The following is an 11,201-nucleotide window of genomic DNA, read 5'->3' on the forward strand; positions in this document are numbered from 1 at the left end:
TGGGAAGCTAGAAAAGAAATTGCAGAGCCCTGGCTAAGATATTTGTATCATCAGTAGTGATGGATGAAATGCTTAGACTAGACGGTGGCTAAAGTTGTGGCTTATTTAAGAAGGGTGGCAAAGTAAAAATATGAGAACTATGGACCAGTAAGATTAACATCTGTATTAGTAACTTACTAGAGGGGATTTCTGAGGAATATACAAGTATTTGGAAAGACAGATTCAGATTTATTTAACCAACACACACAAAATGCTGAAGGAACTCAGCAGGCCAGGCAACATCTATGGAGAAGAGTAAACAAGCAACGTTTTGGGCCGAGACCCTTCATCAGTCTCAGCCTGCTGAGTTTCTCCAGCACTTTGTGTATATTGCTTGGATTTCCAGCATCTGCAGATTTTCTCTTGTTTCAGACTGATTGATCAATTGATTTATCACATGTACATTGACTAATACATTCCCACAATATTCAGCAGAATAATAGCAATGAAACAACAACAAGCCCCGTTCCTCCCTCCCATCCACCAACCCACTCACTCACACACGCAGTCCTTTAACCCCAAGACAAGATGGGCCTCCTGCCTCCATTGGTCTCAGAGATATCAACCTCCAACTTCGTCTGTAGATTCACAGATACAAAGCTTTAATCATCGGGCTCGACTGCAGATTTCTGATTGACTTTCGGGCTTTGATCTTCCTACACTCCCGTCCCTGAACCCTATCCTGACCTCTAACATCCCTCTCTGACCCCAAAACCAACCCTATGAACCTAAAACAACTAAATCTGAGCCACAGCCTTGACCGCAGCATGGCGAATTTTGTCTATCTTGACCGGGGCTGATTGAGGGTAGTCAGTGTGGTTTTGTGTGTGGGAGATCATGTCTTATAAATTTCATTGAGTTAATGAAGTGACTACAAAGATCGATGCGGGCAGGGAGGTAGATCTGGTCTATATGGACTACAGTAAGGCCTTTAATAAGTTTCCACATGGTAGGCTGCTATGAAAAGTTAGAGTACATACAGTCAGCTTCAGAGAGAGCTGACTTATTGGATACACTGGTGGATTGATGGTAGGAAGCAGATGGTCAAAGTGAAAGGTTGTTTATTGGACTGAAGTCCTATTACCAGAGGTGTTCCCCAGAGGTTGGTTCTAGGCCCATATATGTCTATAGCAACGATTTGGATGAGATTGTACAAGGCGCTATAAATACATGATGTCCTCATAGTGAAGATGACTATCAAGTCTTAAAGAGGGATCTTGATCAGCTGGGTAAGTGGGCTGAGAAATGGAAGACAAATAACAGTAGGACATTCACAGTGAATGGTGGGGCTCTAGGGAATGTGTAGAACAGAGCAACCTAGTATTACAAGTATGTGGTTCCCTGAAAGCGGCATTGCAGGTAGACAGGGTGGTAAAAAAGGCCTTTGATGCTCTAGCCTTCATCAGTCAGGGCACTGAGTATTGGTATTGGTTTATTGTTGGTATTGATTTATTATTGTCACATACCAAGAGTCAGTGAAAAGCTTGTCTTGCATACTGTTTATACAGATCCAACCATTACACGATGCATTTGCTAGAATAAGGTGAAACAATAACAATACAAAATAAGATGTAAAAGCTACTGAAAAAGTGTAAAATCATAACAAAGTAGATTGTGAAGCCAAGATTCCATATTATTGTATGAGGTTTGTTCAACAGTCTGATAACAATGGGATAAAAGCTCTCCTTGAGCCTGTTGGTATGTATTAAAGGCTTTTGTATCTTTACCCCATAGGAGAGGGAGAAGAGAGGTCTTTGATTATGCCGGCTGCTTTATTAAGGCAATGCTAAGTGTAGACAGTTTCTAAAGGAGGAGACTGGTTCCTGTGATGTGCTGAGCTACGTCCATACCTCTCAGCAGTTTCGTGTGATCATGTGCATAGCACCTGTCATGCCAAGCCATTATACATCCAGATGGAATGCTTTCTATGAAAAATTGGTATGAGCCAATGGATTTTTTTTTGCCTCCTGAGGAAGTAGTACAGAAATTGGTATGTTATGTTGCAGTTAATATTGGTGAGGTCATATTTGGAATATTGTGTTCAATTATGGTTACCTTGATATAGAAGGGTACCATTAAGCTGGAAAGAGTACAGAGGAGATTTATGGGGATGTTTCTGGGATTCGAGTGACTGAATTATCGAGAAGGGCTTAGCAGGATGGGACTTTTTTTTAAATTGGCAAATTGATTTATTGTTGCCAATTATACTGAGTGAAAAACTTGTCTTGTATATCATTCATACAGATCAATTCATTACACAATGCAATAATGTACTACAAGGTAAAATAGTAACGGTGCAGAACAAAGTGTTACTGTTACAGAAAAAGTGCAAAGCATGAACAATAAGGTGCAAAATCATAACAAGGTTGACTGTGAGGTCAAAGTTCATATACTAGAGAACCATTCAATAACCTTATCACAGCAAGATAGAAGCTGTACTTGAACCTAGTGGTATGTACTTCAGGCCGATGTATCTGCTGCCTGATGGGGTGGGGGAGGGGAAGTGTGAATGTCTGGGGTGGGGTCTTTGAGTATGCTGGCTGCTTGACTGAGGCAGTAAGAAGTGTAGACCAAGTCCATGAAGGGGGGGGGGGGGGAGCTGATTTCCATGATGTGTTAAGCAGTGTCTACAACTCTCTGCAATTTCTTGCAATCATGGGCAGAGTAATTGCTATACTAAATGGTGATGCGTCCAGATAGGATGCTTCCAATGGTGCATTGATAAAAGCTGGTAAGACTCAAAGGGGACATACCAAATTTCTTTCGCCTTCTGAGGAAGTAGGGCCTGGTGAGCTTTCTTGGATGCAGTTGGATCAGAATGAACGATTGGTGATGTTCACTCCTAGGAACCTGAAGCTCTCAACCATAGCACCATAGGTGTAAACAGGATATAACGAGCTCTTTTGTTTTGCTGACATGAGGGAAAGATTGTTACTACCACGTTACTAACTCCCTATCTTTTTCCTGTACTCTGATTCATCATTATTTGAGATATGGCCAACTACAGTGGTATCATCTGCAAACTTGTAGATGGAATTAGAGCAGAATCTGGCCATGCAGTAATGAGTGTACAGGGAGTAGAGCAGATTCTTGAATGGTCAGGGCATGAAGGATATGGGGAAGAGGCAGGAGATTAGAGATGAGAGGAAAGTCGGATCAGCCATGATGAAATGGTGGAGCAGGCTCAATGGGCCAAATGGCCTAATTCTACTCCTATATCTTATGGTCTTATGGCCTAAGTGAAGCAAAGTGGCATCAAACTTCATGGACCCTATACAAATTACAGAGGAGAAGGTGTATGCTGTCCTGAGGCAAAGTAGGGTGGATAAATTCCCGGAGAATGGCGAGGTGTTCCCTTGGACCCAACAGGAGGCAAATGCAGAAATTACCAGGACCCTGGCAAAGACATTTAAATCATCCTTACAACAGATGAGGTACCAGAGGATTGGAGGATAGCCAGTGTTGTTCCAGTGTTCAAGAATAGCTCTAAATATAAACCAGGAAATTATATGCCAGTGAGCCTGACATCAGCAGTGGGAAAGGTTACTGGGAGGTATTCTGAGGGATCGGATATATAAGTATTTGGAAAGACATGGAGTGTTTAAGGATAGCATGGCTTTGTATGTGGTAGGTCATGTCTAACCAATCTTATAGAGTTTTCGGAGGAAGTTACCAGGAAAGTCGATGAAGTCAAGGCAGTGGATGTTGTCTACAAGACATTTGCCAAGGTTCGCATAGGAGGTTGGTCAGAAAGGTTCAGTTACTCAGCATTCAAGATGAGGTAGTAAATTGGACGAGACATTGGCTTTGTGGGAGAGGCCAGAGTGTGGTAGTAGATGGTTGCCTCTTTGGCTGGATGCCTGTGACAAGTGGAGTGCAAAGGAATCGGTGCTGGGTTGGTTGTTGTTTGTCATCTGTATCAATGATCTGGATGATAATGTGGTTAACTGGATCAGCAAATTTGCAGATGACACCAAGATTGGTGGTGTAGTAGACAGCAAGGAAGGCTATCAGAGCTTGTAGTGGGATCTAGACTAGCTAGAAAAATGGGCTGAAAAATGGCAAATGGAATTTAATACAGACAAGTGTGAGGTGTTGCACCTGGTAGGACCAACCAAGGTAGGTCTTACACGGTGAACAGTAGAGCACTGAGGAGTGATCTTGGAATATAGGTCCATAATTCATTGAAAGTAAAGTAACAGGTCATAAAGAAAGCTTTTGACACATCGGCCCTCATAAATCAAAGTACTGAGTACAGGAGATGGATGTTATGTTGGAGTTGGCTTTGGTAAGGCCTAATTTGGAGTATTGTGTATAGTTTTGGTCATCTACTTAAAGGAAAAATGTAAATAAGGTTGAAAGAGTGCAGAGAAAATTAACAAGGATGTTGCTGGGTCTGGAGGATTGAATAGGTTAGGACTTTATTCCTTGCAGAGTAAAAGATTAAGAAGAGATTTGATAGAGATATACAAAATTTTGAGGGGTATAGTGCGGGTAAATGCAAGAAGGCTTTTTCTGCTGATCTTGGGTGGAACTATAACCAGAAGTCATGGGTTAAGGGTGAAAGGTGAGCAGTTTAAAGGGATATGTGAAGGGAAACTTCTTCACTCAGAGGGTTTGCGAGAGTGTGGAACAAGCTGCAAGCACAAGTGGTGCATGCAGGCTCGATTTCAACATTTTAGAGAAGTTTGAATAGGTACATTGATGGTTAGGGTATGGAGGGCTATGGTCCTGGTGCAAGTCAATGGGAGTAAGCAATTTAAATGGTTTGGCACGAACTAGATGGGCCAAAGATCCTACTTCTGTGCTGTACTTTTCTATGATTCTATGACTGCAGCTTGAGGTCTAGTTCTCAATGACTGAGGCCACACAGCCCTCCCACTGTTCACCAATAAACCAATGAATTGGACTTGAAATATTCTACACAACAATGTCCAAAAGATGATTACTCACTGTTAAACTGCTCAACTGCTTCGTGTACCAACATCTTTCTGTCACTGACAGCATCACGGTCCACACAGTCTGGATGCTCCAGAAAATAATGTAGGACCAGGAGATGGCATCTGCCATAGACCTGTTTTGGCCAAAGGCAAATTACATTAGGTCAGGTTTGTGAGCTCCCGTGTTCACTCAGTGCTGCCTGCTTGTGTTTACTCAGTGCTGGGCACCCATGTTCACTCAGTGCTGCCCGTTCGTGTTCACTCAGTGCTGGGTTCCCGTGTTCACTAAGTGCTGCCCACTCTTGTTCACCCAGTGCTGGGTTCCCGTGTTCACTCAGTGATGCCCGCTCATGTTCACTCAGTGCTGGGTTCCCGTGTTCACTCAGTGATGCCCGCTCATGTTCACTCAGTGCTGGGTTCCCGTGTTCACTCAGTGCTGCCCACTCGTGTTCACCCAGTGCTGCCCACTCGTGTTCACCCAGTGCTGCCCGCTCGTGTTCACCCAGTGCTGCCTGCTCATGTTCACTAAGTGATGCCTGCTCGTGTTCACCCAGTGCTGCCTGCTCATGTTCACTAAGTGCTGCCCACTCTTGTTCACCCAGTGCTGGGTTCCCATGTTCACTCAGTGCTGCCCACTCATGTTCACTCAGTGGAAGAACAAGCTGGACCAGGACAATTTAAAATCAATCTACAGTCACGCCACTCAGGGACTTGTGCTATATTATTTTTTTCTTTGTGATTGTATGTTTTTCTAAAATCATAACCATGTGTGCTATGTGCTACAGTATGTGCAGTGTGCTGTTGGTAATGTGTTTGGTATCTTGGCCCCAAAGGAATGCTGTTTGTTTGGCTATATTCATGAGTCATTGAATGATAATTAAACTTGAACTTGGAACTGATGTGTGCCATGACCAGCCTCTAAGAACGTCATCATGGTAGATATCAGAGCCACTGGGCTGTGGTCATTATAGCACATTACCTTGTTTTTCTTAGGTACTGGGGTGATAGAAGTCTGCTTCAAGCAGATGGAAACCTCAGATCGAAGCAGGGAAAGCTTAAAATTGTGTGCAAATTGATTTAATTTAATTTATTTAGAGATACAGCACAGAACAAGCCCTTCTGGCACAAGAAGTTGTGCCGCCTAGCAACCTGAATATTCAACACTCGCCTAATCATAGGACAATTTACGATGACTAGTTAACCTACTAGCCAGTACATCTCTGGACTGTGGGAGGAAACTGGGATTCTGGAAGAAACCCACGCAATCACAGGGAGCACATACGTACCACTTACAGACTGTGCCGGAATGTGCTCCAAGTTCCTGAACGCCCCAAGCTCCAAGAGGTTCACGGCGTTCTGTGCTACTGTGGCGCCCCACCACCACCTGATCTGCACAGGACATAAGGTCATGACCATCTGGGGCAGATACCGTCTCCGGGTCCACTTTTCAGAAAATTGATGTCATGTCCACAATGGTCACTGTGAGTTCAGGTGCATTGGGTTGGGTGGAGACATTCCAACCCCTGCCCCCCCCCCGTTCAAAACATGCATAGAATGCATTAAGATCGTTGGGAAAGGATGTTCTGTTGTCGGCAAGACTGCTTGACCTTGTTTTGTAGCCTGTTACAGCGTGTAAGCCCTACCAGAATGGCAGCTGGTCTGCAACTTCATTTTAGACTGTTGACATCCCAGTTGTATCTTGATCTGGTAAAAGCCAGCGTCACCTGATATGAACACCACAGTCTTAGACTTCAGTAACAAAAGGATCTGCTGGTTTATCTGTGGTTTCTGATTTGGGAACACCCTGGATTGTCATCTTTGGTACATAGTCCTCAGTACACTTGCTGATAAAGTCTGTGATGGTGTTGACCATCATATTCACCCAGGTTGGCTGAACGTGGACCAGTTTCACACAGAAGCTCATATAGCAGCACTGTCTGACTTTTTGTACTGGATCCTCTCATCTCAGCTTCTTTCTGTATGCAGAATTTTATTTTTAATTTTAGTGTAGGAGGATAATTAATGTATAAGATCATGAAGGGCATAGATGGAGTGAATGGACTCAATCTTTTTCCTGGGGTTTAGAGAATTGAGAACCACGGGAATAGGTTGAAGGAGAGAGGGGAAAGATTTTCACTGGAGAGTGGTCTGATTAGAGAATGAACAGCCAGAGGAAGTGGTTGAGGCGGCTGTTTAATCACAGTGGATAACTTCACCTTATAGACCATGTATTTGTCTGTCATTCAACTTATATAAATTGCTCTGAAGCCTCTTTACATTCTCCTCACACAACTTACAATCCTATCTGGTTTTGTGTTATCAGTTCACTCATCCAAGTTACTGTTATATATTATGAATAGTTGGGGCCCAAGCATTGATTCCTGTGGTCCCCCACTTAACAGTACCACCATCCAGAATGTTTCTGAACTTCTTTTCTCTTTAACTCAACAAATTTCCATTCCATGTTTGTATCATCCGCAGACTTGTTTTCCTCTCTTTATATGGCACTTTATCAAAGATCTTCTAAAAGCCCAAATACACCACATCCATTGCTTCACACTAATCTCTTAACCAGTTATGTCCTCAAAACAAAACAATTTCTCTTTCATAAAATCATGCTGCATTTGTTTAATCTCATTATTCACACTATTATGAATGTATTTGGGAATAAACCTCATCACTGATCTTAGCCTAACTGATCTATAGTCCTGTTTTCTCTTCTCTTTTTTTAAAATAGTGGGTTTATGTTTATCACTTTCTAATCTGCAGGAACCGTTCCATAATCTACAGGATTTTTAAAGCTGACAGATGATGCAACAATTTTTCCTCTTCTAGAATTTTGGGATGTGAATTATCAGGCCCTGAGATTCATCATCTTCCAATGCCAAGAATTTCTCCAGCACAAAATGTTACTGAAACCATTTTTCTTAAAATTTCCCTTTTCATTTGACTCTTTATTTGAGCATGTTTGTTTCCACCCTTTATTTGAGCATGTCTGTTAAGCTATATTTTTGTGTTGACAGAATAAAAATATTTGTTTAATTGCTCGGCCATTTCTTACTGTAGGGGTCTTACATTTGTCTTTACTAATCCTTTTTTTTTGTTACATACTTGTTGAAACTCTTAAAGAGGCACTTATCGGCACCTTGCAAGTTTGCCCTCATGCTCAAACTTCAATAAATTTTGTGGTGCATTTTTGCTGAATTCTAAACTTCTTCCAATCTTTTGATTTGCTTCCTATTTTATCTGGTGACTTTAGCTAACTCCTCTTTGCATCAAATACTATAATTCTCTCATCAGCTATCATTATGTAGTTTTTCCTTTCATGTTTTGCACCAAAATGAAATATGTAACTGCTGACAATTCCTACATTTATTCCTTAAATGTTAGCCATCACCAAACCACCACCATTGAGTCTCCCCAATCCTTCACATAGCCAATTCGCTCTTCCTACCTTAATAGTTTTCTTTCTTAGGATAACAACAACAATATTCCCCAGTCTCTCATTACTTACAAACTATCAGTTTTGTTTTTCCACCAAAGTGTATAAATTCACATTTTCGCACATTGTACTCTATCTGCCCACTTAATCAGCATATCTCAATCCCTTCACAACCTCAAGGCAATTCATAATCCTGTTTGTTTCACATCTTCAGCAGGCCAGGAAATGTTACATTTCATCTCCTTAACCAAATCATTGATTGTGGATGGTTGGGTCTGAAGCCAGTATTTTACATTTACATTTTACATTTCCTGCTGCTTTACTCTCATATTTGGTGTTTCCTTTATCAATTTCTTAGTCATTCTTTTCTGAATTTTAAAACACTCTCAATCTTCAGGATTACGCATTTTATCTGGGAAGTTTATCAGCCATTGTTAAAACATAATTCTAATTTTAATTTCTCTTATAATCCATGATTACACCAGTGTACACCTTGCTACCTCAGAATGTTCAATAACATTAGTCCGATGTGATCTTCCTTTAACAAATCCATGTTGACTGTCGGATTAATATGTACCTTTTCATATAAATATTATACTATTTATGAGAATTGTCCAATTTTCTCATCACTGAAGTTAATCCAACTGGCCTGTATTTATGTAGTTGAACCATTTCTATCTTTTTGAACAATTATATGATGTTAGCAATCACCTAATAGTTTGATACTATAAGGTGGTTTGGAAAATGATAAGAGCATGCACTCTTTTTTTTAAACTGCCTATGATAAATGCTGGGCTGGTAAATTACCTACTTTTAGGAATGCTAACTACTAAAATGAATTCTCTAGTGGTATGTTTATCCTATCCAATATATCACAGTTATTGACTGCAGCTTTTTTGCCACATTTCAGTGATGTGATTGTCTCTAATAGACAATCTTAGCTCATGCAGTGAAAACATACTGGATTTTCTAAGTGGAAGAGGTAATAAAGGCAGGAAACTTTGGGGACTGCGAGCGGACACAGCCATATGTGGAACAAATGAAGATGTTCCTCAGTGAAAAATATTACTGAGGACACAGGAGATGAGCAGGAAACATTACTGAGGACACAAAAGCAGAGAAACATGGGGATGCACAAGAAGAAAAGGGGTGATCATGATTGCTGTTGATAGGTCTGGGGAACTCAGAAATATTGGTGAGCTGGGGAATTGTTTGATGACAATAAAGATTTTGAAGAAACAATGTTCTTCAAAACTTTTCAAGAGCTGCATGTTTGGCATGTGAAATACAGGACCAGAAAACTGGTTGATGAATAATTAGGCAGACTGGCCACAGAAAAAGCCATGGGATCCACAGGATAATGGCAAGTTGGATCCCAAACTGGTTCAGTGGCAATAAACAAAAGATAATAAACAATTAGTAGTTTTGTGACTGGAAGACAAAAATGATGAGACCCGGTTCTCAGTTATTTACTTTTTATATTATATTTTATCCATTAAGCCTTAACTGCAGTGAGCATTATGTAAAGGTTTGTAGATGACATAAAAATTGCCAGTTTGTTGATAGTGAGAAGGAAAGCCTTAGAGTGAAGATAGATATTGAAGCTGCAGATAATCAGGCAGAAAAAATTAGCAAATAGAATATAAGCTGCAGAGGTATAAGAGATAGCATTTAGGGATGTACAACTAAGTAAGAAGTGTGATGTGGATAAATAAAGGGACCTTAGAGTGCTGATCCACAAATTGTCAAAGTTAGCAACTCACATCAATAAAGTGTTTAACAAGCCACATGAGTAACACACACAAAATGCTGGAGGGACTCAGCAGGCCAGGCAGCATCTCTGGAAAAAAAGTACAGTTGACATTTTGGACTGAGACCCTTCAATAGGACTGGAGAAAAATGCTGAGGAGTAGATTTAAAAGATGGGTGGAAGGGAGAGAGAAACACAGGTGATAGTGAAAACTGGGAGAGGGAGGGATGAAGTAAAGAGCTGGGGAGTTGATTGGTGAAAGAGATGCAGGGCTAGAGAAGGGGGAATCTGATAGGAGAGGATAGAAAGCCATGAAAGAAAGTAAAGGGGAGAGGAGCGCCAGAGGGAGGCAATGGGCAGGCAAGGAGTTAAGGTGAGAGAGGGAGAAGGGGATGGGGAATGGTGAAGGGGTCGGTGGGGGTCATTACTGGAAGTTCAAAAAATCGATGTTCATGCCATCAGGTTGGCGGCTACTCAGACAGAATAAAAGCTGTCATTCCTCCATCCTTAGTGTGGCATCATCGCGACGGTAGAGGTCATGGATTGACAAATGGGAATGGGAAGTGGAATTGAAATGGGTGGCTACTGAGAAGATCCTGCTTCTTCTGGTGGAGCGTAGGTGCTTAGTGAAGCAATCTCCCAATCTGCATTGGATCTCACTGATATATTGGAGGCTACGCCGGGAGCACCACACACAGTATATGGCCCTAACAGACTCACAGGTGAAGTGTTGCCTCAACTGGAAGGACTATTTGGGGCCCTGAATGGTGGTTAGGGAGGAGGTGTAGGAGCAGATGTAGCACTTGTTCTGCTTGCAAGGACAAGTGCCAGGATGGGGATCAGTGGGGAGGGACGAATGGACAAGAGAGTCGTGTAGGGAATGATCCCTGCAGAAAGCAGAAAGTGAGAGGGAGGGATATGTGTTTGGTGTGGGACCCTGTTGGAGATGGTGGAAATTCCGGGGAATTATGTGCTGGATGCGGAGGTTGGTGGGGTAGTAGGTGAGGGCAAGAGGCACCAAAACGTCGAC

Source organism: Mobula birostris, chromosome 23, assembly GCF_030028105.1.
Source record: "Mobula birostris isolate sMobBir1 chromosome 23, sMobBir1.hap1, whole genome shotgun sequence".
NCBI lineage: Eukaryota > Metazoa > Chordata > Chondrichthyes > Myliobatiformes > Myliobatidae > Mobula > Mobula birostris.